General features: G+C 32.1%; 1 protein-coding gene across 2 annotated transcripts in view; it reads left to right on the top strand.

Annotated features, from left to right (window-relative positions):
- The first annotated feature begins 721 nt into the window (after positions 1–721).
- The window catches only part of LOC113512945 (uncharacterized), a 314,483-nt gene continuing 287,922 nt past the window's right edge, over positions 722–27,282 (top strand). For both annotated transcript variants that reach the window (XM_052894780.1, XM_052894779.1), the window contains exon 1: positions 722–1,241. The gene's annotated coding sequence lies outside the window, so the exon portion shown is untranslated. The remainder of the gene's footprint in view (positions 1,242–27,282) is intronic.

Raw genomic sequence — 27,282 nt, 5'->3', positions numbered from 1 at the left:
ACTAAAACCTTACATATAATTACCAAATAATTAATTAGCTAATAATAACCTGATATTTCGTACTTTATTACCAACAAGCCTTACATTTACTAACGATCACCTCATAAGGTAATTAACTCTTCCCCTTGTTTAATTAAACAAACCAATTTAATGTTAGATAATCCGCTACGCCGGAATCTGAACAATGCATGATATTCCTGTAGATAAGCATATAAAATAAATATTTGCCGAAGCCCAGTAAGGCACGCGAAAGTTTCCCAGGAACGTTTCACAAGTACGAAGAATGCCGAGCTTTTCATGCGAACAACAATTGCTACATAAGCTTTAATATAATACCTCTATACAAAAACCTGCAGCAGCCAAACAAAAGGGGACTCACGCGGGGCACACAGGCTACATGCGTCTACTAAAGTACCACGCAGGTAGTTTATGTTCAGCCAGCCATTTCATTGTAAAAGCGGTATAGATAGGACAGGGACGAGCTAGCTGAGGGCCGGCCCGGGCTCACCTCACCTGTACCAGACCCATAGGCGCGTCACGCTCGCACACATGTCCGCAGCGCGCACACTTGCGACCGCAGACGCGTGCGTACAGAGCAGTACGCGCACCACAGCGACACCGACAATGAAGGGAGTAGAGTGGAGCGAGGCCTAGCGAACGCACACAAGCGCAGCTACGCGACGACGCGGGTACGCGGCCTCGGGACACTGGTAGGCGAGCTTTCCCGCCGAGAGGTCCTACTACGGGACCCGCGCCGCCCGCCTTCGCAAACCACTTGTTGAATCTTATAGAGTTTTCATATCACATTTGATCCAAACTCGCTCGAGTCGAGTCGCGCGTGAACTCAATACCTCAATGTCCATTTATTTTCCGGCTTAGTTTTATTTTAGTTTGTTTTGCTGTCATTGTTTTGTGTCTTTCTAAAGTTGAGTTCCAGCGCAGCCTGTGATGCCTACTCTTCACTTCCGCTCTGCCTTGTTAATTTCACATCTCCTGAATACGCTTGAGTTAGTCTTCCTAGTGTTGTTGTTACGGACGACTCTTATAGTATCATGATGCTGCGTCCTCGCGGTTAACTTGTTGTAACTTTTGAAATATTTAAAAACTGTTGTTGAATACTCGTATCTGTGTTACCTGTTGACTACTGTACTTTACGATAGATATATGTATCTGTTTCTGAATTAAATAAATATTTTACGTCGCAGTAATATCGTTGTAGTGTGAAGAGCTCCTGACCTATGGTGAGTAATTTGAATAATATTTTAATTTTAAGTTGATTTTTCTAAATTAAGTAAGTAATCCTCATAAATTAAAGGAAAATATGGACTACATGGTGTATTATTATTATGGATAATAAATAAATTATATACGCATTTCCACAACAAAATATGGTACCCGGGAGACTTGTGCGTTAGGGATTATCGCAAGTGGCATGAGTTGGTACACGCGTGAAAACATCGTTTACTTGGCAATTTGGTTGAAAGGTTGACCTTTGATGAATTATAAGTATACTTTATCTAATAGAAAAATATGTACGTCGGTATTATTTATAAAATATGTTACGCAAAAGTGAGGATATACGCAGACACATTTAGGTGCATGCTTAAAAGAAAACGAATAAATACATACAAGGATAATGACTTCTTTCACGTTTATTTTTTAATATTAACTAAAAATTTAAGATTATACATGTTGATTGTAAAAATAAGCAATTTTAATTTTATATTTTAATTATATATACATACGTAGTTTCTACGTTAGTAGACTCAAATAGTGTATAATTATTAAAATAAATAAAAAAAATTAATTTCTTATCTTTCTCGAGAAATACTATCAAATGTAATACAAATAGCTTGTTTTGTTTGCTTCAATTGTAACATATGTTGATTAACAAAGTATCATATTTATTATTAAATAGATTAAGATATCACGAATCGAGCAAAAATAAAGGAAAAACATTTACGATGAACCAATAGACATAGTAAAAGAAAAAATAAAAACAAACCACGCAGTAACAAGTTTCAGACGCATGTCGCAAATGACTGAACTGGTTTTTGGTCATTTGTGTTAAATTTACGATTTTTTTAATCCACGAATATTTACGTTTTATTTTTTAGTCACTGCCTAAAGTTAAGGTTATAAGGAGACAAGCAGTGAAAGTAAAGTTTACCATATGTGTATCTACATATGTATTATCAGCATCGTTGGTGACTCTGTATATTTTTTTTATGTCTATGATGGTAGTTATGTTTACATCACGATTATCACTCTAAATTGAATAATTGAGAGCTTGTTGGCAATAGAAATTTAGCTGAGTGCTCGCCTGCAGGTGGTAACCTTTGTCTATATAAATATTCTTATGCCACTGGAAATATAAAATGGCATAAAAAATACTTGAACACGTTTAAAACAGAAACAAAAAGGAAACTACACAATATTTTCTAAAGATAAATTGAATTTGCTAATTACGTTTTAGCTGGAGCGACTCTAACTGCTTGAGGGTAGATATATTTACTTGGATATTCTGAGTTAATCACTTAACTACTTAGTTCTTTAAGAATTTCAAACAGTAACCATTTGAGTTGATTGATTCAGTTTTTCTTTATGTACGTCGTTTAGGTTTGTTTAAGAAATAAAAAAAATATACATTACATTAATTTGTTTGTATCTCCTCTCTTTATCACTACACATTATTTAAATCAAAAGTATTTCTTAAGAAAAATACTTTAATGAATGTATTTATGAACATTTATATAGATAAAAAATATTTATTGAACTTCATAGCTATTTATCTTAGCTAAAAATTAGTATCGGAAGATAGGGTTTCTTAAACTTATGGTTCCATGTACCCGTAAGCTTGCTAACCCATGGCTAACCCCTTATAACATTATTGATAGAACAAATAAGGTATTATAATAAAAAAGGAACAAAAGAGCGATAGCAAATGTTATTTCTATTATTTAATCAATTTAAAGTGATGAGTATGCTTGTTTTAGTGCAAATGGTATCGACTCTCAGAAAAATGTTTCTTAAATTCTTAAATCAGATTTAGCGTTCAGTTGATTCCTGTATTTCGTCTATAACATGACCTGCAGATGCAAATATCCACTCTTAAATACGTCAGTTACATAAATTTTGTCGCGTACCCCCTACAATTAACAGGTGTACCCCAAGTGCTATGTGTACCCCACTTTGTTAAACACTGCGGTAAGACAAAAAATTTAGGAACTTGATGTAAGTGCATAAATTAGGAATAGTACCGGGATTCTCTGCCTACGTTGATACAAGATGAACAAAGTCTACGCACCATTTGCTGCCCTTAAAAATATATAAGTATTTTTTCATATGTACAAGTTCTGTCTTATTTATCCTATAAATGTCCTAGAATCCTTTTCATATTCGCTTAAGATAGATATTTTTATTATTACTATCGATACCCCTTTTTGTTTTTGGCAAAATATCCTAATTTCGGCGTAAATGCCACTAATGAAAACAAAAAAAAAATTACGTGTCAAATTTCAAAATATAAGCTGCTTATTAATAATCGGCTTATCTACTTTTACCGAATCATGAAAATATGAAAAAAATCTAAAATAATTAGTGGAACATTCCAGAAAGTTCTTTGTTGTTCTCGTAGACGTAGTAGTGGTTTGTTGTGAAAATTTTACGAGGATCATATCTCCAGACGAAAACTAATAATATTACATAATAATAATATTAAATATTTTTTATTCAAGTAACTTTAATGATAAGCATTTTTGAATAGTCATTTTTATGAATCTACTGTCTAGTTCGGAATACGATTTTAGCTAAGAAGAACGGACAAGAAACGCAGCTGTTGTTTTTTTTCAAATAAAAGTTATCTTCATGACTTAAAATATAAATGCATAAAATGACTATTACAAACTTGACATTTAAAAAAAGAAAGAAAATAAAAAGATACAATCAATTACAGTATTCTTGAACAGTCCCTGCTAGTCCCTGCTAGAAATACTCGTTTATGAGTATGACGAATGAGTCAGCCATCGTTGTGTTCAACCATATTATAGGGAGCCCATCGACCTAGTCCTCTACACCACCACTAAATAAATGATATAAAATCATGCAAGATGGTAAAAATGGTAACGATTCTTCTAGTGGAAAGTAGTAACCTATTTTGAATATATCATATCATGACTGTATCCAATCATAGAAAAGGATATCCCTTCCTTTCCTACCAAGGGAATGGTTAAAAGAAGAGGCAGCAGCGTTCTTTTTAAAACGTTACCAAAGCCTAACTGCGGTTGCCAATCCGCCTGCCAAGCGTGGCAACTATTGACAAAAGCCCCCAAATTATAAATACATAAATAGATGTATATAACAACATATAGAAACATATAAATAAGTAAAGAGAAACATATTAAAAGAATTAAATTAATTAATATCGTATATTTATTGCATATATATATATATATATATATATATATATATATATATATATATATATATATATATATATATATATATATATATATATATATATATATATATATATACATCTTCATATTCATGTCACAAAATTAAAAAAAGAATTGTTAAATTAATTGTTGGTTACCTTTCATTTCTTCCCAACAGATTACAACTTTCTGAAACTACAATTATTTCATAAAAAGTTTTCATAAAAATGGCGAGTTAAAAGATCTTTTGTATAAGTCTAATGAATTTAATAATTATTACTGCTTAGTTTAGTTTTAAAGTTATCAATCGCGTATTTGTAACAATATTTTTTTATTGAACTGTAATATGAAATTATTGTGATTTAGATTATCTGTTCCTTGTAATGCTGTTTTTTATTACCTACTATTATAAATGCGAAAGCTTGTATATTACTTATTTTTATTATTATCTATTTTTATTCATTTCAATGTTTTTGTAAATTCACTTTTAATATAGATATCAGGTTATAACGAAAATGTACACAGGCCGCCTTATCCCTTGAAGGGATTTCTTCCAATCAACCTTGAAACACCGAATGGAGAAAGTATCTATAGCGTTTAATGAAATTAATTTTAATTAAATTTGGTACACGGATAGGTTATACCTTAGATTATAGGAAACTTTATAACTAACTGGCTTTTACCCGCAACTTCGTCCACGTTACTGGGATATGTTCACTAACTGAAATAAAAACTAGCTTATGTTCTTCTCCATCCCATATGGTATTTGTATGACAAGGTCATAGTTATTGGTTAAGCTATTAGAGGGTTTTTTTTTACAGCATAGGGGCAAACGAGCATGCGGTTCACTTGATAGTAAGTGACTATCGCCTCCCATGATTACCTATGACACCAAAGGCATTGTAGGTGTGCTGCCGATCTTTTAAAAAGGAATATGCTCTTTTCTTGAAGGTCGTATCAGTTCGGAAATAGTGCTGCTGGAAGTCGATTCCAAAGAGTGGTTGTGCGTGGAAGAAAGTGCCTTGAAAAGCGCACGGTGGAAGACCACCACTCGTCTAGATAGTTGGGATGAAACTTCAGTTGTATGGTGGTGAAAATCAGCAGCAAGTATCAATCCGAAGAATTTCTAAGAGCAATCCCCATGATAAATTTGATAGAAGATGCACAAAGTTGCAACATCTCTACGCAGTTTCAGTGAGACAACAGTGGGAGTTTTAAAATCTTTATTATACATAATTTTGTCCTAATCGTAAGTTATTTTGACCTAAGGTAAAGAGTGAAAAGGTCCGGTTACTTGTTAATTTTGATGATAATATAATAGGTAGGTAAATTCATAGAAACATACTAAACAGGATTAACAAATAGTACGCGACAAATTCGCGGGCATTAGCTAGTTTATAATATTAGCAAGGACGCATGCGGGCGGAGTTGCGAGAAACAGCTAGTTTTACACAATTGTATTTTTCTTTTAGAGGAACAATTGTTTTATTCACGCTTAAACGGATGAACGCATAATCATACTGAGTTACATCCTGAAAACCGCTATCTCACAGTTGAGCAAAGGAAAAATAAGCAACAAGTAGTGTCAATCATTATTGATGAAATTACACGCTCGCGCGTTACGTCTGGCGTATCGGGATTTGAGAGGTTCATATCAATACGTAGTCACGGAGAAATAATATGGCAGAAATATATTTCCCCAATGTTTTTGAGTTACTGCCAACGATATGCTTTGAAGGTTTGAAGGGTGGGATATGGCGTGAATTTACTGGGCACAGAGGAATAACACCTGAGTCCTCAGGAATGGCAACGCATGGGGGGTATCATGGGCAAAACAGTTTACTCTGTTATGTCCATGGTACTGCTCATGTCTATAGGCGACGGTTACCACTTTCCATCAGGTGGGCCGTTAGCTTGTTTGCCATTCTAAGTTGTATAAAAAAATGCTTGTAGTACTCGTACATCTAATTGACAACGTCTACAATGCCCATATAAACCCAAATAAACCATATGGTTCTGGAATAAAATGGGCCACTAATTATTTTTCTGTGGATGTCGTAAAAAGAGACAGAGAACTTGATGGTCGAGGAATGAGCAACAGCGTCCCTCTTTAAACATCACCAAGCTCTGAGTTTGCTAATCTCCCTGTTAAGTATGGCAAACCTTTTGGGGGATGCCTATATTCAGCAACAGACAGTAAACGGCTGATGAGGATGATGATGACGAAATCTTACAAGCTTCTTTTCAAGTTTGTCATGACGACCTCTACAGGGTCACTTATAGGGTACCTCGTGGTGAATTTCTGTAGTAACTGAAACCTGTTCTCATTTCCATCTATTATCACTCATTGTTACCTCGCCAATATATATATGATAGCGTCTGGTTAGTTACCATTCAGTTCATTTTACCAGAGAAATACTTTGTACAAAAGTTGCTTTTGTACTTCTGTCCCACTCATGTTTCTGCCGTGAAGCAGCTCTGCTTTTATGGTATCACAGTGTATTCTGTGATGTTAACGATACTGTCCATGTCTATAGGCGACGATTACCACTTTCCATCAGATGGGCAGTCAAATTGTTCGCTGTTCTAACTTCGTGAAAAATACATTTAAATGTCAGGATCAGCATTAAATAAAGTTAAAAAAAAATCCATATTGATGACGAAAAAAACATTGGTCATCATCTTTTTCGATATCACCCATATCGGTCGGATATCCATTTTCGAATATGTTAAAGGTCTATATATATATATATATATATATATATATATATATATATATATATATTCACACCTAGTTCCATGCCTGAAGTTTTATGGAGCAAAATGTATGTATACAACAAAGTATAGGTAAATAAATATGAATTTGCTCCATCAAACAAACCGTCACTTCCATCATAACAAAATTGATCATGGCTCAAAACCGAAGTGAACCTTATTGATTACAAAATGACGAGACACACAAAAATAAAATAATCTATTTGAGAAGCTCCTTTTTTAAAGTCGGTCAAACGAATATCGGTTCACTTGAATTATTAATATAGACTTTATTGTACACTACTATTAAAATATAATATCGGAGCACATCCATGTTTTTCTCTGACAGTTATACCCTTGAAGGTATTTATTATAATATTTCAGTGTGGATTATATATAAGCTTTATTACGTTTTACCTTTGAGTACTTAGTGTATTGTTTTTAATAATATAGTGGATTTTATATGACGACCAAAATGTATGTTTCACGCTCAATGTTTATCTATATTCAATAATATAATATATTCGAATTCACTGCAAATTATTATCTGTATAGGTTAAGATCCTATTGCTAATTTCTGCAAGCATTAAGGATGTTTAATGAAACTTGTGTTTAAATGTAGAATAATATAAGGTTGTGTATCACAAAAAAAAAATTATGACGTTGTTGTTAACTATATGGCTGTGGGGCATTTTCGACGGGAAAATAATGTGCCATCTTATTCAGACCATTCATTTTAATCAGCAAATTTCATTTTGGCCAACCTGTCCTTTCCACCCTATATATTGTTAGTTGGCCTTATACCCACAAAAATCAGTAGCGAGATCTTCACCCAGTAGGTGTTGTTTCAACTCGGGAACAGAAATTCATTTTGTACTTGACTGTAGTACCAACATATTGCGTAGCAGGTTCCTCGAAGTATTTCAAATGGAAAATCCATACTGAGTTTTTTTTTCTGTTCGTTTTCTATTAATATTTCATTTCTGTGAAAAATCCAATATACCAGTCCGCGTAATAACACCGAAATGAAATGAAATGCAATCAAAGTATTTTCTGCAGTTTTACTACTATATAGTACTAGTGACCCCCCCCCTGGCTTTGCGCGGGTGTAATATTTGTTTGTGCAAGTTTTAACTGCTCAACACATTTTAGTAAATTTTATCCCTCTGTAAAAAGTTTATGAAATTTCCATTTTGATTTAGATATTTTTAGATATTTGTTTTTATAAGAATTTAGAAAGTATACGTGAAGCCTCTAAACTTAATCTTGTAAAATTTATTTTGCTTTTAATATAAAACCGTCTTTTTGGCTGAGATATTAAACTTAGATACATGGTGTCGTGGAGTTTCTTGTAAAGCTTAAAGTAACGAATAATATTGCCACAGATTTTATTCCTTTATTTCAAACAGTTCAGGCAGCGCATGCCATATTATAGAATTTTTGTCGACTTCAATTACATTTATTGTGATTAATTATTGAATATATATATTGACCAAAATAAAAAGTATATATATATATATATATATATATATAGATATATGTATGTATATATATATAAGTCGTTTGCTTGGGTACCTCTGTCCCATTCGTGTTTCTACCGTGAAGCAGGTGTGTTTGCATGGCTGTGTTTCGGTATTAAGGGTGGGATATGGCAGTGAATTTATAAAGTTACAGAGAAATAACACCTGAGCTCTCAGGAAAAGCAATGCATGGTGAGTGTCATGGGTGAAACAGTATACTCTGTTATGTCCATGGTACTGCTCATGTCTATAGACGACGATTATCACTTTCCATTAGGTGAGCCGTCAGCTCATTTGACATTCTAAGTTGCATAAAATAAATGAGTAAATAAGATAAGAAGCAGCTTGTATCTTTCTCTATTTCATGTAGTATACGTATACTAAAATTCATAGCGTTTGGTAAAGGTACTACTACTAAGTTAATAAATAAATTAACTTTTACTTTTATAATATTAGTAAGTATATAGGCAAAGATAGATTTAGGTAATTAAAAAATCTGAAAATATGGTTTTATGTAATATGTTTACTAAGGTCATGTTACTATTTATATTATCATAGGTTCAGCTAGGTACCTTGATCAAAAAACCATTTTCAATTAAAATAATAAAAAAAAACTTTTTTTTTTTATTATAAAATTCGTACTTTAGTATATTTTACATTTAGTTTCTTTTTAAAATATATATAATTTCCTTAGCATAGGCATAATATTGTAATGTTATAATTATAGCACATATATTTAAAAAAAAATATGTGTCCTTCTAGAGCTACGCCTAATTACTAGTATATTTATTGTAAATTAGACAGACTGAATTTATATATTATCTATTTTTCCACTTCTTTCTTCTAATTCACGTAATGAATTTTGATACAAATTTCACTGTCATTTAGGTTTGTTCATGTGACTTTACGAGTAATTGTTTGTTACACCAACCATTCACAATCATGAAATTTGATACTTAAATACAACACTATTTGGGATGGAGAAGATAGACATTCGTGCAGATGAAGTCGCGGGTAAAAGCTATTATAATAATATTTAGTTGTACAGTTGTTCGCACAATAGGCATACTGTACTTAGACAGTAATTATGGTAAGAGCTTCAGCATACTAAGGCATCATTATTTTTCATCTTCAGATTATCTTACAGTTGTTGATGTGGACCGTTTTATCCTACTGCGATAAGAAATGTGTTTTCCCCGTTTTCTTTTTAATTTGTCTCACCATTATTCCGATGAATGGTTTAATTAATGACACTAATATACAAGAAATAAAAATGACGAGGTCCATGAATTAATCTGTAATTACTATTAAATTAATCATTTGATCAAAAAGTTTATATGAAAATTTTATTTTTTTTAAGAAATTCTTTATGCCTCTTGATTAAAAAGAGATACAAATTGTTTTTTAAAAACATGTATATGTTTATATATATACATAAATATATAGCTTCCAGGGGATAACTTAATCAACTTAATAATAACTTAATCTTGTTACAGTAAAAGATTAGACATTCATTTACATGCAAAACCAGATTTATGAAACTTATAATTTTTATTTCAACGCACAGAAAATTTAATAAACAAATTTGGTAAATAATATGACCACGGCGATAAATATTCAACAAAACACCTACATTTTTTTTTATTTCAAATATGCAAAGAGTGCTTTAATCAAACCGTGCAATCTAATCTCTCGTCGTCTTTTAATATTGCGATGTCGTTTCTTGTGAACGTCAGAGAAGGGCCGAAAACATCGCCCACTCGTTTAAAAGCTGTACTTTTTAGAGATCCACAGCTAAACAGAACCTTTATATTTCAATCATCTCGTTCTTTTTTGTTTATATCCCTTTATTATATATAATGTGATAAATTTTCTAGCTTAGGTTAAATTTTCATAAATATTTATAAAGTAGTACGTACCTACTTCATTTCATTATATATAATATTATGCAAATAAAATTATAACCTCAAAGATAAATAAGATAAATTTTAATAAATAAACGATTATGAAATAATGATAAACTAAAGTTTTTTAATTTTTTTTTTATAATAATAGAACAAAATCGTAATGGCCAATTTGAATAAATTAATGTTTATTGAATAGTATTTAATTAATAAAATTAAAGTAGTTGTTTATTATTAGCATATTGTATAAGAATGTAAAAAGTATAAATTTTAATAAACAATTGTTTATGAAATTACACTAATAAAATTAAAGTCCTTAATTTTTTTCACGGTACTAATTCTGATGAATCTACTAGTACTAATCTGTAAAATTTAAATTGCGTTTGTAGAAAATTTAATTACCTTTTTTGTGTTAGAACTTATTCATATCTTTTTAAAAATGCGTGCATTCTGAATTGGGTTAAGACTATAAATTTTAATAAACACTACTATTAAAGTAATTAGTAATAATAATAACTTCTCCTGCTGGTTACTCTGTTTGAGTCATAGATTGCTATTTGCTCTTCTTTTACAATTGTTTTATATAGTAATATTTTATATATTTATTTATTTAATACTAGGTTTATGTTTATATTAATCTAATTATATGTTTATATTATATGAATATATCAAGTATTGATTTATTTTTCCTTTATTCAATAATGCACCGCCTACGTATTTCTCGGTTTGCTCAATGGTTGACTTGTACATAGAATTTTACTGCGCATTAAAGTATAAATAAATAAAATAAATAATATTTTTACATAAATTGTAAAGGATCATCACTATCTTTTACCCGCGACTTCGTTCGCGTGACCAAGTTAAGTTTATTAACTAGAATAAAAAATAGCATATGCCTTTCTTCCTTTCATAAAGTATGTGTATAATGATTGGTTAAGACGTTAGGTTGCGAAGAAATAATAAACAAACTCATTTTCACATATATATTGTTAAGGATATTAGTATTAGTAAACCCTAACATTAGCCATGTGGTCCCAGCATAGAATACGCCACCCCTTCTCGTATTTGCCGTAGGTGTGTTAAGAGGCGACTAAAAGAGAACTAGGGATGGGCAGCAGCGTCTCTATTAAAATATCTTTAAAGCCTAAGTGCGGTTACCAATTTACCTGCCAACCGTGGCAACTACTGGCAAAACTCCCCAAAGTGAAGGCTTATGTCCTGCAGTGGACAGTTAAAGGCTGATATGACGATAAAATCCAAACATATATAATATATATCTAACTACTTCACTATTAGTTTTACTGGTGTTAGTAAATTTTAAAATGAATGCTTTTTTATTAATCTGTACGTGTATGTTCATAAGTACTCAGTGTTCAGACTAATATAGTTTTGATATAAAAACAGTAACGGAACCTTGATAAAGTATATCCAATACTTGCTTGACCATTTTTGGCGGTAAAGCATCACTAATGGAATACACATTAAAAAGTAAAGCCTCTAAGAACTTGCCACAATTTCAGGTTGTTTCAAAGATCAAAGGTGTGCAATTTTGATCAGATTGACAGACGCTGGGTAATCAAAAAGATTGGCCGTAAATAAATTTGAGATTCCTATTTCTTATATTTTTCATATTTTTTTTTTTTTTAGATATTAAACGTCATTCTTAATAATTCTGATTATTTTGAATTATCCCACCATTGCGTTGGAATTTTATAGCATTATATTTTTTTTTATTCTAAGAATATTTGCGTACAGCGCGGTTTCAGAGATAATTCCTCCCACGAACGCTCAAATTATGGAATGAGCTCCCTGCCAATGTTTTTTCAAGAGACTACAGAATGGGATTCTTAAAAAAGGAGTAAAGAGGTTTCTTAAGTGTCGACAACGCACACGTAATGCCTCTGGTATTGCAGGCGTTTATAAGCTACAGTACTATCAGGTAGGCCGTATGCTTGTTTGCTACCTCAGTGGTATAAAAAAAAAGATACTATTAACACAAAAATATTGTGCAAATTAAGATTAAAAGTGATAGTTTCTGATATCTATTCATGTATCAAATTTAATTGGCTGTGTTCAGATATTTATGTCTAATAAAGTAACAAACATCCTAACTTTCATTTCTCAAATTATAATTTAATTCCGTCACTGTATTTATTAAAGTTGTTACAACTGTTTTTAACTTTACTGCTTGTCGACATTTCGAGTAGACGCTTTTTAAAATTAAATACAGTTTAGCAACAATATAAAGTTACTGAGCTAAGCTAATTAGTTATTAGTCACTAACAAATAACTTACTAATAATCAATAGCTAATAATTTGAGAAATGTACATTAGCAATTTCTTAAAAAAAGTATTTTATCGACGAATATTATTAATCTACTAAGTTTCATGAACCGAAACATGGTCCTACAAAGTTGCCGGTATGCAGAAGCTTCAAATTACTCAGAGAGCTATGCTCAAAGTTTCTTTGCGTGATAGAATTCGAAATAACGATATTTGCAAAAGAACTAAAGTAACCAATAGAGCTCGAAGAATAAGCAAGCTGAAGAAGAAATGGACTGATGAGGAAGAAAAGTACTCGAGTGACGACCCTGTACGAACAAATGCAATGTAGGACAGTCTCCACTAGACGGAGTGACGACCTCGAATGTAAGGAATCAGTGGACGCAGGTGGCTCGGAACAATTTCTTATGGCAATCTATAGAGGATACTGATATGATGATGATGATGAAATTTTACGAAATCAAAATTATTTTTTTGATCCTACGTGAACAGTGCCTTATTGTGTTTTGGCATAAAAAGGACGCAACGTATCGTAGCGATATCGTATCCAATTTTGTAGAGAATGATGGCTCGTTACGATTATCGTTGCGATTTATCGAGGCGATAAATCTTTCCATGTATGGCAGCCATAAGAACAGATAAATCGAACCCGTGGCGCCCATATTATGGAGAGAAGCGAAACGCCATGGGATTTTCATCGGTAGAAGTCCGGCATTACCTATTCGTCTCAACCGGGACATGTGGATCTCAGTGATTGATTTCCCCATGTTGAAAAAAGGTATAGGAATAAATAAGGATAGGGTTTGTTTCGCTTTTGGTCTGAAATAGCCAAAGGAAAATTTTAGAGCATTTATATGAGTTTATCGACGTAGGAATTATTTGTTAATTTTTAAAAAGAAATGAATAATCCAAACTGCGATTAGTCTAATAATCGAACTAAGATTGTAAAGAAGAAATATTTGATTTTCTGTTTCTAATAGATACACTCAAAAAATACTTAACCAATTTTAAAAATTCCTTCGCTTATATAAAACTACATTATTAATGAATAAAATGGGCTGAATTTTTATTAAAAACAAAAACTCTTCAAAGCCAGGGACGTCGCAGGATTTTAACATTTTTGATTGGTTACATAAATAGTTATTTGTTGAAAAAAATCTTTTACCTTACCCGCAAATAATTTATATCTTTCATTCTTTTTTAATTAATGTATATTTTAATTACATTGTATACTAAACCACGTATTTGATTAATTAAATAACACAATAATTTAAATTACAACAAACATTTGAAACAAGCTTAAAAAGGATTTCGCTGCAAGCATTTAGTTAAAGTTTAATACTTATAATGGCTTAAAATACTCTGAACTTTATAAGCCTATTCCGATACTGCTTAGAATTATTTACATAAAGTTATTAAAGGTATCATTAAAATGTTTTTCTCATTCATCATGATTGAATTTGTGAAACATTTCATAAGAGTAAATCTGTCCAATCAATCATAATTATAAAAAAAATACGTTTCTTGTTTGGCCAAGATGTACAAGTATCTATCTATCTAGCCTGAATAAAAAATGGTGTATCTTAATGACACATAAATTATATTTATTTATGTTTTCTTTTAAGAAATCTGTTATTTTTATATTATATTAATCAGAATATTTAGAAACTGTTTTTGTAAAGTACTTAATATGTATTACTATGTATGTAATTTATTATTGCATTAAAATATTACCTATGTACATAGGTATTATATAATACATGTGTACCAATACAGAACTATTCAAAAAACGCGATTACAAAATTTTTAAAATAGCAAACGACCCGTTATCTCGTAACATTAGTTCATGGTGGCCACTTACCATGAGGTGAACTGTTGGCTTATTTGCCTCTCTAACAATAAACAAAAAACTTTGTGTTTCTTTATACTTTTACCACTTACTAAATAATTATATATGTAATAATACACTTTAAAACAATCTTCAATACTTACATCTTAATTGACATTTCAGATAATGTTGAATCTTGTTCTATATCATTTTCCAATTATTTTACACACTATGATTATTGGAAGAATAAGCAAACTGAAGTGGCGATGGACTGGTCACGTAGTTCAAAGAACCGACAACCATAGGGGAAGAAAGGTTCTTGAATTGCGACCCCGTACGGGTAAACGCAGTAGGTATAGGGCGACCCCCCTAGATCGAGTGACGACTTCATTGCAGGTTGTCAGTGGATGCAGGTAGCTTAGTACCGTTCCCTATGGCAGTCTATGAGTAAGGCCTATATCCAGCTATGGACGGATAATTGTTAAAATGATGATGTTGATGATGATAATTTTGTAATTATGAGCGAAATTTTACATCTTAGAAAGTGTCTTAAGCTATATGAAGAATCGACTAAGTAGTAACTTAGTCGATTCTTCACAACACCGTTTCAGTGAAGCAGATCCAAGTAACCACAAAGCAAATAAAAAAAAACACGATTCAGATAGAACGAGATTCAGAATTAGCGTTATAGACACGATTTGTCAAAATCAATCATAACCCTCCTCATAGCACAATGTAGGTAATTGCAAATTTTCTTCGGCAATCTTTCGGATCCATCATCAATCCATAGGCCTTTCTATTTAATTGTATGATATACTTAACAGCAATTACTTAAAAAAGGAATTATAAATGTTGAACCGGAAAGATATACGAAGCAAGTTAAGTAAAGATTTCCATAAGGCTTCCATATAATAAAAAGGGAATGTATTTACTAGAGTAAACGAACAGAAAATCTGTTGTATAGAATTCCGAGAATAACGCAAGAGCGGAAGTTTATGATTATGTTATAGGTACTTTAAATTACCGAGTTTCAAGTATATAAAATGAATTTCCAAATTCCTTTGTTTTTTGTTGTCGAAAACATGAAAAGTAATAATATGAAAATGTCTATATATATTTAAATGATAAATAAATAAACCTATACAATAAATAAAGGTCGTACACACAGAAAACCGACTTCAACTGTGACAAAACTAGTTATTTGGATTTAAAAACGAAACTACGGAAGCGGTTTTGATAAAATTTCTATGAAACGAAACAATAACTATATTCTTTCAGATAAAAAAAGAATTTTCGAAATTAGTTTAAAACTGCCGGATTCATGATGTAACAAACATAAAGAAAAATAATCATATTGAGAACCTCCTATTTTTGAAGCCGGTTGATAGGACCACAATAAATATAACTACGCTGAATATAAATAAAGGTATTATTTAAATAATAATTAATTAACACGGTAGATGGCGCTTACGTTATATTTAATGACGTTCGGTAGAGGTTGAGAAATTTGCTATCTGATACTCTCATAGTACCTTCTGTGATGTAACTGGAAACGCATTGGACCCAGTTATCTGTGAGATGCGGGTTTAGATCGAGGTATAATTTTCCAACTAAATATATATGACTAGCTATTTCCTGCAGCTTTGCCCAACTATATAAAGTCTTGTATGTGTTAGATTAGGATATAACCGAACTGTAAGTACACCAAATTTCATTTAGCCATTTAAACCTGATTTAATAAAAATAATCTCATATATCCAAATACATTTACAAACTTGTATATTAGCCGTGGGATATAGGTACTATCATGAACCGAGGGAAAGAGATTGTTAGTGAAGCGCACTACCAGTCCCATTGTTAGCAATATATCCTGTTAGGTTGACCTCAACGTGGTCCCTGCTAGAAATGATCGTGCCAAATCCTAGGCTAATTGACTTGCCTTTTCTTTCTCACCTGTTATCCCTCACTGGTGCCCCGTTAATGTATACCGTTAGCTCGGGAGGAATTGCCATTCCATTATCACCTATTAAAAAAAAACTATCTGTACCTAACCCGCGGCATCGGGGGTAAGAAGGGATTGTTAGTAGTGGGGATTAGCAACCCATTGCTAGCAATAAACCCTATTAGGTCGACCTCCCTGCAGTTCCCCCTGGAAACCGTCGTGATTGATTTATTGTTGAATTCGTCACGATGGGTTAACTGACCTGCTTTATCCTCACCTATCATCCCTTTCTAGTGCCCCGTCAGTGTATACTAATAATGCAAGCGCCGTTACTAATCTATTATCACCTAATAAAAAAAACCAGCGTTATCACCCGCGTGAATCGCTATATAAAATATCCTAAATGCTATGTTACAACCTATCCGTGAATTAAATCCGTTTAGTAGTTTTTACGTAAAGGGATAACATACAACCATCCACATATCCAAACAAACTTTTACGTTAATAATAGTAATAAGATTAGTAAGAGAATAAAAAATATTTTAGAAGTATAAACTTCTAAAATATTTAATACATAAAGGTTTTTCAATACAGAGTTACAACTTACAATCTCGCTCTGAACAAATGTTAACCTAATTTAACGTTCTACGTTATCTTTACCACAGGCACGAGATAGACCGAGACAGCAACATCTGGTATCTTACTTTTTCTTATGCCTACAAAGACATATCCACCGAAAAATTCATTTGCAACTTTTATACAGGGGCTGAACACAAACCATTGAATTTATCGAGAGTTGCAGCAAATGTTTGGCCAATCGAATACTTTGTGGACTTATAAATATTCCGACAGCTTTGATAGAGGGTTTGCGGGTAGCCAATTCAAACATATTTTCCGTTCAATAAAATACAAATATTTTATTAATACATTACTTGTTAATTCATATTGAGTGTAATGTCCAGACAGGTGGGAGGGTGGTGGGCTGGATTTTTCATCTCCCTAAAATATTATGGTTGAACGTGAATTAATTTTTATACTTACATATAACCACATATAATTGTGGTGGTGCATTTTTGTTGAAAATAAAAAAATAATGAAAACCACTACTAGTTTATCTTTAATTTTATGCCAATTTTATAGACATTTCCATCGATCTTCTAAATAGATGTGGGCGTCGCTAGCAACAGCATGAAAGCATCTTTGGACATAATAATTGCGTACTAGAATTAAAGTTACTAGAAACCATAAAACTTACTTTTATTAACGGTGAGTTCCCTATTCAAGTTTTCCCAAGAAATCAAAGTATGGGCTTCTTAGAAAAAGACGTAAACAGATTTCTACAGAGTCAGTTTATGTGGATTCAATGCCCTCGTGATTACAAGCGTCCATCGCTTGCTATCTTGTTTAATAGGTGAGTATAGAATGATAACTCCACCTAGGCTATCGGTATACGCTAGCGGAGCACCAGTAAGAGAAGATGGGTGAGTATGAAAGCAAGCCAGTTAGTCCATTGTGATGAATTCCACAAGAATTGACTAAGCTGGTTTTTAGGGGGAACCGCGTGGAGGTTGAACTGTAAGGATATACTTGTATGTAGCACTGGGACTGTTTTTTTTTTTTTGATGGATGAAAATGGTATGTTAACCTCGCCTGCGCTAACGGGATACGCTGGCGGAGCACCAGTGAAGGGTGATAGATGAGAATGAAAAAGTGCCAGTTAGCCCATCATGATGAATTCATCAGGAATTAACCATGATAATTTCCAGGAGGAAACGCGAGTAGGTCGACCTGGTTGGGTATATTGCTAGCAATGGGATTCTCGGTCTCCATTACTAACAATCCCTTTCCCCCCGCAGTGGGACTGTTAGACCCCATTATTAAAAACTCTTTCCCCCATCGCTTGTTATCAGGCGGATCTTATGCCTGTTTGTCATGTCATATAACATTGTGTATTGCTTAAAAATCCATGATAAATAATAATAAGTGAGACGATCACATTAATTTCGCCCCTTCCCAAGCTAAGATAATTTGTATTATGGTATATAATCCGATAGATTTTTTCTTATCTGATACATTTAGATTTTTACCTTTCGACGACTCGATTCGTTAGGAATGGAACCTGCATCTGTTATCCGGGTTAAATGCATTCACAGTTACACCACGGAACGAATACCTACTATTGGTTGCTAATTTAACAATAATTTTCAAAGGTCTCTTGTTAGTCACTTTAGTTAGCTATCCCACATACAGAGTACTTACAGGGGCGCCGATTTCATTGGTGCTCGGGAGCTCGAGCACCCACGAGAGGTAAATAGTGGGTGCGGAGTACACATGACGCTAGATATCATAATGTAACTAAAATAATACTCATTTCATTACCTGTTCAGTTGTTTAGGTCGCATTTGCTTGTCCCGCAAGCAGTGTACATCTTACAGCTGTAATAATGACGATGTACCTAGCCATCAAAAGAATATGAGCACCTACGAGGTTTTCTAGAAACCGGCGCCTCTGGGTATATATACATCAATATTATCGTCATTCATCATTACTGAATATAAGCCTCCACCATAGACTGCCATAAGGAACAGTCTTAAAGCACTTGCATCCATATATATATATATATATATATATATATATATATATATATATATATATATATATATATATATATATACATATATTGAATGATTTCCAAATAGATTTAGTCCTGTCTGAATTCCAGTACAAATTCATAAGTATATTGGAACTTCATTTTCTGTCTTGTACAGCTTCACTAACATCAATTACGAATTGCAGAGTAGATTTAAAGTTACAGCTTGAACTGCACAACCCTATTACGCGGTCCCGTACGACATGGTGGAATTCAATATCTAGATACGACTAAAATGTTAATCACGTGAATATAGTTATTGTTGCCTTTACTGAATTTAAGATATGTTAGCTTACAATAATGTTTACTTTGAACTTGAAACATCTTACTTTACGTAGCTAGTATTGAATTTAATATCGATTATTTCTTGTAATTGTTTATATTTGTAATAAGTTTACTATTGTAATCTTTTGGAGGATACAATAAAGAGTATCTATCTATTTATCTATTAGCTAATTGTTCAACAATCAACATGTAATATATATACTGTTACATGTACTCATATTAAGTTAGGATATAACCTACCCGTGAACCAGATTTATTTAAATCCCTTTAGTTGTTTAAACGTGATTGAGTAACACACAAACATCTTTAAAACTATTTGACTTTTTTAAATATTAGTGGTAATAGGAACAATGCATTATTAGATATTGGCGTAACTCACAGTTCCTCTTTCGTGAATAAATATTAAAATTTAAATTATGCTGTATTTCTGTAATAAATTTAATTTAAATCTATATTTTTAGTAGTTAATTAGCCGGTTCTGCATATTGAGTAATAAATATAACTTTCATAATTATACTAAAATATAACTTTTAATAAATGTTCTTAAATAGCTTTCAAATTTACGATAGTAATATTTATTATACTAGCTTTTATCTGGAACTTCGCTCACGTGACCGGGTTATTTCACTAACATAAAATACTAGGATAAATGGTAGTTACTCTCCTCTATTCTCTATATAGTTTCTGTATATTAAGTTTCATAATGATTGGTTAAGTCATTAAAGTATCAAGAGAAAACAAACAAACTCATTTTCAAATTTATTATATTGGTAAGGATTGCTATGGACGCATAACATAGTTGTGAAAAAATTATAACGTGTCTTATTATCAACTAGCTGTTGCCAGCGACTTCCTCCGCGTTTCCGTCGTTTTTCGTAAAATAAGTAGCCTATGTCCTTTCTCACGGTTCAGTGGTTTTGATGTAACAGACACATTTTCCTTCACTGCTCTGCTCCTTTTGATCGTAGCGTGATAAAAAGTATACTATAACCTGCCCAGGAGTATGAAGAATAATTGTACCAAGTTTCGTTAAAATCCGTCGAGTAGTTTTTGTTTCTATAACGAACATTTAGACAGACAGACAAAAATTTTACTGATTGCATTTTTGGCATTAGTATCGATCACTAATCACCCCCTGATAGTTATTTTAGAAATATATTTCATATACAGAATTGACCTCTCTACAGATTTATTATAAATATCTATAGATAACAAAATTCTGCGAAATAATCTGTTAAAGAATTAAGTAACTTTTATATTACACCTTCCCTAATACATAGTTATATATGATAAACTACTGTAGTTGAATATATTTGGATATGTCACGCAAGATAGAAGGTATGTCAATTTATGGTCAAGAAAATACCTATAGTATAACTAAGCGTGCAGTAATTTCACAAGCTTTTATTTAAATTAAAAAAATTTCCATTTTAATACTGAGCTACAACTTGTTAGCCACAATGTAAGTTGTTGATAAGTTTCTTTTAGCTTTAGCCATTATGTAATTCTAGTTTGTAACATTGTATACTAGCAAGCGTTTCACATTTTATATTAATAACAATTTTTATCTATTTCTGTAGTTATCTCGTTCAAATTTAACTTACTTATAGTAACTGCCTCATTAGGTTGTATAATTTACAACTTTTATAAGTCAAAATAATTTGTACGTATACTGTATGAAAATGTTTAAAAAATATTTACATCTGTAAGGGATATCATCATATCAGCCATTATCTATGCGCTGTTGAACATAGGCCTCTCCCATAGACTGTTATTTGTTGAAGTCTATTATTTTGTGGAACAAAATCTTATGGAATCACCAACATACTGTTTATAATTCTAAGCGAAGATAACTACTTTTTATAAAGTGGGTTCGATTGCTATTCTAAGTTGCATAAGAAAAAAATTCAGCTAAATTCTAAATTGGTTAAAAATGCTTATTTTTAAAGATGCTATATGACATTTTCTGTATAAAATTTTCTTATTATACTCGTCTCTTTTCATTTAAAAGTTTCCTCTTGTCGGTGCAACTAATTCATGCATCTTCCTCCAGCCAGTTATATCCCAGGCCATATCCTTGACCTCCCTATACGACATTACATCTTATACTTATATTTATAATTAAAAATTTGAAAAGGAAATGAACAATATGTACCTACGCCTGATTTACCAATATAACAGAATACAATGTAACAAAATGGGTACAGTGGCTGTTTGGCAGTTCGAGAGTTTTCAGTTAAATTTAGTTTCAAAATCGATCACAGCGGGGCATTGTGAAGGTGGTTAACAATAAACGTTTAGTTTCGTAACCTAAATTGCATCGCAAACTTGCAGAGTAGGTACGTACCCACATTATAAATTTAATTTATCATCATATCAACTCATGACTTGCTACATTTTAAGGGAATGTTCTATTAGTAGAACTTAACATTTCTCCTAAATCTTTAGGTTCGAAAAACTTTTTTTTATACAACTTAGAATAGCAAACAAGCTGACGGCCCAACTGATTGAAAGTGGTAACCGTCGCCTATAGACATGAACAGTACCATGGACATAACAGAGTATACTGTTTCGCTCATGATACTCCCCTTGCGTTACTATTCCTAAGGAGCCAGGTGTTATTCCTCTGTACCCATTGTGTGTAAATTCATTGTTATATCCCACCCTTCAGACCGAAACACAGCTATGCAAACACAACTGCTTCACGGTAGTAACACGAATGGGACAGAGGTGCCCAAGCAAACGACTTTTCTACTTATGTACAAAATTTCCCTCTAGTAATAAAATTTCCTATACTAACTAAACTTCCTATACTGGCCAGTCTCGTTGTGTTAACATTGGAGACAATTTTTTTGTCTAATTTTGACTATACTTCTATTAATTTAAGTGAAATGTTCACTATCATTGGTCAAACACTCCCTTAAAAAGGTGTTATACATATGTTCAGCAGTGGATAGTTAACAGTTGATATGATGATGATGAATAGAATACAAAAGTAGGTAGATTTAGGTTTTAGTTAAAAAAGTAATGCAGGAACAACACACTGCAACATATCACTAACCAATATACTTCCCAAAGCTTTCACTTCTATATCATTACAAACCCATCATCACATTCATAAAAATAAAAAATAGTGTTTATTTAACTTACATAATAATAAATTCTAATGGTAACACACAATGCTTATCGTGTCACGTTTTACTATAATAGTGTTACAGGTGAAAATTACACGACTTACCAATTTAGCCTTTGGGTTCTTTTGTGCTCTACGATTTCTATTGATGCCTCGTCAACCTTTGAGTTTGGCATTCAGCACATGTCCTGTATATTTATAATAATAAAGGAAAAATTCTATTTATGAAATTGACATTCAATATATCACTCTATTGAAATTAGCATATGAGCAAATCGACGTTTAAAACCAATACCTTCCAACTAATAAATATTTTATAAGTTTATAAAATAAATACTATATCAGATAGAAACATATTTTTTTATTCAATATATTGAAAATTTGTCTTGGAATAAAACACTTTATGAAAACTTATTTAAAAAACATAACTTTTTGATTTTACCGTATTTGGAATAAATTGAGTATAAAGATATTTTCTGTGTCTCTTTTAGAGTCTATTTAGGGAGCCGTTTTTAATCTCTAATAATGTCTCTTAAATTAGGGTTATTTATATCAACGTTTGTTCTGTTTTAGAGATATTTTTAAAAGACGTACCTAAGTAATAAGAAACATTCGATACTGCAATCTGCATCTTCCTAGTAGGAAATATGCAAGGTCCTTGTGTTCTGTGGCAGCGGCCAATCGTTGGGAAACTTCGTTAAAAATTTTATTGCAGTTGATCCCATGGGCAGTTTAACAGCAAAAAATGTGAATATGTGTCCCTGGGCATTAGTATATTTTCCGTTATCCTCTGTAGATTCACTAATTTTTCCGTTCTTACAGCTATGTCCTTGAGATAAGAAGTCACAAGGGTCTCGTATCCTTCCAATATGTTCGTATGACAAACACGTCAAAACTGCATATCTAAATAAAGCAATGAATTTTTATACTGTATACTCTTGAAGTTATTCTAAATATTATATGATATAATTGGCGACACAGTATTGCTGTGATGGTGGCATTTATATATGTAAGTAGGCGACGTCATACCTTCAATCAAGTGTGTATTATCTATGCCTTAACTTTAGCAAGATCGTCAAGTCTTCTATTAATTATAATAATTAGCCCATTTAACAGGATCTATCAATTCATGGGTAACTCAGAATGGAGATTACAAAAAATTCTCAGGCAGTCATCAACTTCATCACCATTTCAGCCATTATTTGTCCACTGCTGAGTACAGGCCTCCCGCATAGACTACCATAAGGAACGGTCTAAACTGTGTGAACTGAAGCTTTTGCATTCGGGCTACCGTGTAGAACCATGTTTCGGTTCCATAAGTTCTCACTGGCAACGAGCACTGGTTAAAGACCTTCGTCTTCAAACTTTGAGATATTTTGAAAGCAACATAGTAATCTTTCAAAAAGAATCTTGTTAACAACTCGTTGGCAGTACAACTTATATAAGTTGAGCAAGCATATTTTATTCCGCGAAAAAATATAAACTTAAATCTAGAACTTGCGCTGATAAATAACGAGATGTTTCGTTTCCACATTATATTGAAAATATATTTTTATTTTTATTAATAAATATTTGATTTTAGAATGCGGAGTCGCGTATCAAGATGTTTATTTTGACTACCTTGCTTTGAATAAAAGAAAGCACGAGTTCAATTACTGGTCCTATTTAGGAAACAATTTTTTTCCGAATAGGTTCAAATCTAATTGTTCTGGGTGGTGCCATTAGATATTCATTGCCTGGTTTGTCACAATACAGGGTATCCTGGTTTGAGGATCAGGCAGTTGGTGTGATTATCATATCAGCTGTCAACTGTCCACTGCTGGACATAGGCCTCCCCTTATTGGGGTTTTGCCAGTAGTTGCCATGCTTGCCAGGTGAATTGGCAACTGCAGTTGACCTTGGTAATATTTAAAGAGAGACGCTTCTATCCTTTATTCGACCTTGAAATTCCGTTAGTTGCCTTTTACAATACCATGGGAAAGGAAGGGGTGGCCTGTTCAATGCTGAGATCACACGGTCATTAATGTAAACACATACGAGTAAGATTGGTGTGAATGTGCGACACTTATTGTTTCGCTTTGCAAAGAAAAACAACAAGTTCGTTTGTAATAAAATTAATTTATACTCTTAATATATTCTTAAAAAAAATTCAAACGATTTAAAAACATCCTATTTCAGAGAGAATATTTTCTCTAGAGTCGCTCAAAAGAAGCTATTATTCTTATACATGGAGAAAGTCAATTGATGCAGTCTATAGGAGAGGCCTACCTTCAGCAGTGGACAGATAATGGCTGAAATGATAATGATGATGGAATGATGATTGGGAGAAAATTTTCTACTTAAAATATTAATGCTAACAAATATTATACAAAAGAAACAATCCTTATTAGTTAAGCTCGTTACATACACGAATATTAAGTTACAAGTATCAAGAAATTCATTAGAAAAATATTTATAATTAAATTACTATAGTTATTTATTTATATACACATTTAGTATTCCTATTAAATTAAATTCAGCCTGTCACTTATGTTGAGGCTGCCTAATAACTGTCAAAGGAAAACTTCCCTGATTCACGGTGTCTTTTATATAAAATATTAAACCAAGTAATTTGCTCTTCAAGTTAATTAAAGTCTTAAAGTATATGTCAATGTGCTAACTTTACCTCATTTATTGAAGCTGAATTTACAATGGCAATATTTGTTATATAGATATTTTGTTTCTAATTAACCGCCTTAAAAAAAGGAGATTCACAATTCGGTTGTATTTTTTTATGCTTGTTACCTCATAACTCCGTCAGTTCTAAACTTATTTGGAAAATTCTTGTTTTATCTAAAAGGATATGCTTACAGATTAATTTCCTACAAATCTTATCAAAATCGGTTCGATAAACTATTGATTTAAATTCATTCATCATTCAATTAATAAATTCAAAATGAAATAGGATTTGAAATAAATTTTTTTGTGAAACAAAAATTTAATATATATATATATATATATATATATATATATATATATATATATATATATATATATATATATATATATATATATACCAGTATGTTTATCAATAACAACACCATTATTTTCATATTCTAAAACACAATAATAAAATAAAAAAAAAAATCAAAATAAAAGAAGTATAATAAAAGTGTCCAACGAGTCCCCATATTTAATTTGATTTCCAACATTTATACCGTACGTCAAAATTATTATTCATGCTAAAAATTATGATGTTTAATATTCATGTCCTTCACGCGAGAATTCTTATTATATTACAACGTTCACTTGCCATGAGCTAATTTTCTCGCGATACCGACATGACATACTTTAATAATCGCTTTTTGGGTATTTTTTGTGCCTCCAATAAAACGTAGTTGTAGTCGTAAGCGATATTATGGACTATATGTTGATGTATTTAATATAATGCCTATGATACCCCCCATGTGTTGTCATTCCTGAGGACTAAGTTGTTATTCCTCTGTACCCTGTAAATTCACTATTCATTTCCATTCTTTAAACACAGCCATGGAAACACAACTGCTTCACGGTAGAAACACAAATGGGACAGGAATGCTCAAGCATTATCTACATATACATTTTATCATTAATTTAGCTATCTTATTACTTCTGTTTATTCTGAATACCATCGTTCGTTTTATCTAAATTTAGATGTTTCTATGTTATGTTCTAACTCTTATTTCTTAAGAATAACAACGTATTATGCGTATTTATATTCTTGAAAATTACTTTAATTATTATCTCATACGACGTTCTCAATGATTTTATTGCTATATTCCACATTTCAAACTAAACAGCAGTCATGTAAATACAGCTGCTTAGTGCTGGAACCAGAATCGGAACTAAAGACAACAAACCATTATTCACTTATTTTTTTTAAAAAACAAAGTAAATGTTTGTTTTTTTTTTTATACTACTGAGGTGGCAAACAAGCATACGGTTCACCTGATGGTAAGTGGTTACCGTAGCCTATGAACGCCTGCAATACCAGAGGTATTACGCGCGTGTTGTCGACCCTGAAGAAACCTCTTTACCCCCCTTTTGAAGAACCCCATGCTGTAGTCTCTCGGGAAAACCTCAGCTCATTCCACAACCTGAGTGTTTGTGGGAGGTTGTTTATTTTATTTATTTAATAATAATATCTAATCTAGAGGCATATCTTGGTAGTGGATTAAAAGAGAGGCATTTGCGTAGTAGGGGGTCAAAAAAATAAGCTATTAAAAAAATATTTACAAGTCGGGTGAGTTTTTTTTTTGGCAATTCAATTATTGAGTATTATAACAACCATATAATGATTTGAAGAACAATTTTATCAATTTCTTTTTCGGCCAATAATTCTATATACACACATTTAGTAGATAAAATGGGCAGCTATCGACCTTTTAGAGTACTCTAGAGGGTCAGAACCAATTACGTGTCCAAATAACAGTTTATAAATAAACATGCTCCTTGGCAATTGAATAAATCACTATGTTCAATTGTTGTGGATAAAAAAGGCATCTTTCACCGGTGGTTAGTATATACCT

This window comes from Galleria mellonella, unplaced genomic scaffold, assembly GCF_026898425.1.
Source record: "Galleria mellonella isolate WM207_F2 unplaced genomic scaffold, CSIRO_AGI_GalMel_v1 utg23, whole genome shotgun sequence".
NCBI lineage: Eukaryota > Metazoa > Arthropoda > Insecta > Lepidoptera > Pyralidae > Galleria > Galleria mellonella.
The sequence above is the reverse complement of the archived record's forward strand: the minus strand, read 5'-3'. Positions and strand labels throughout refer to the sequence as shown.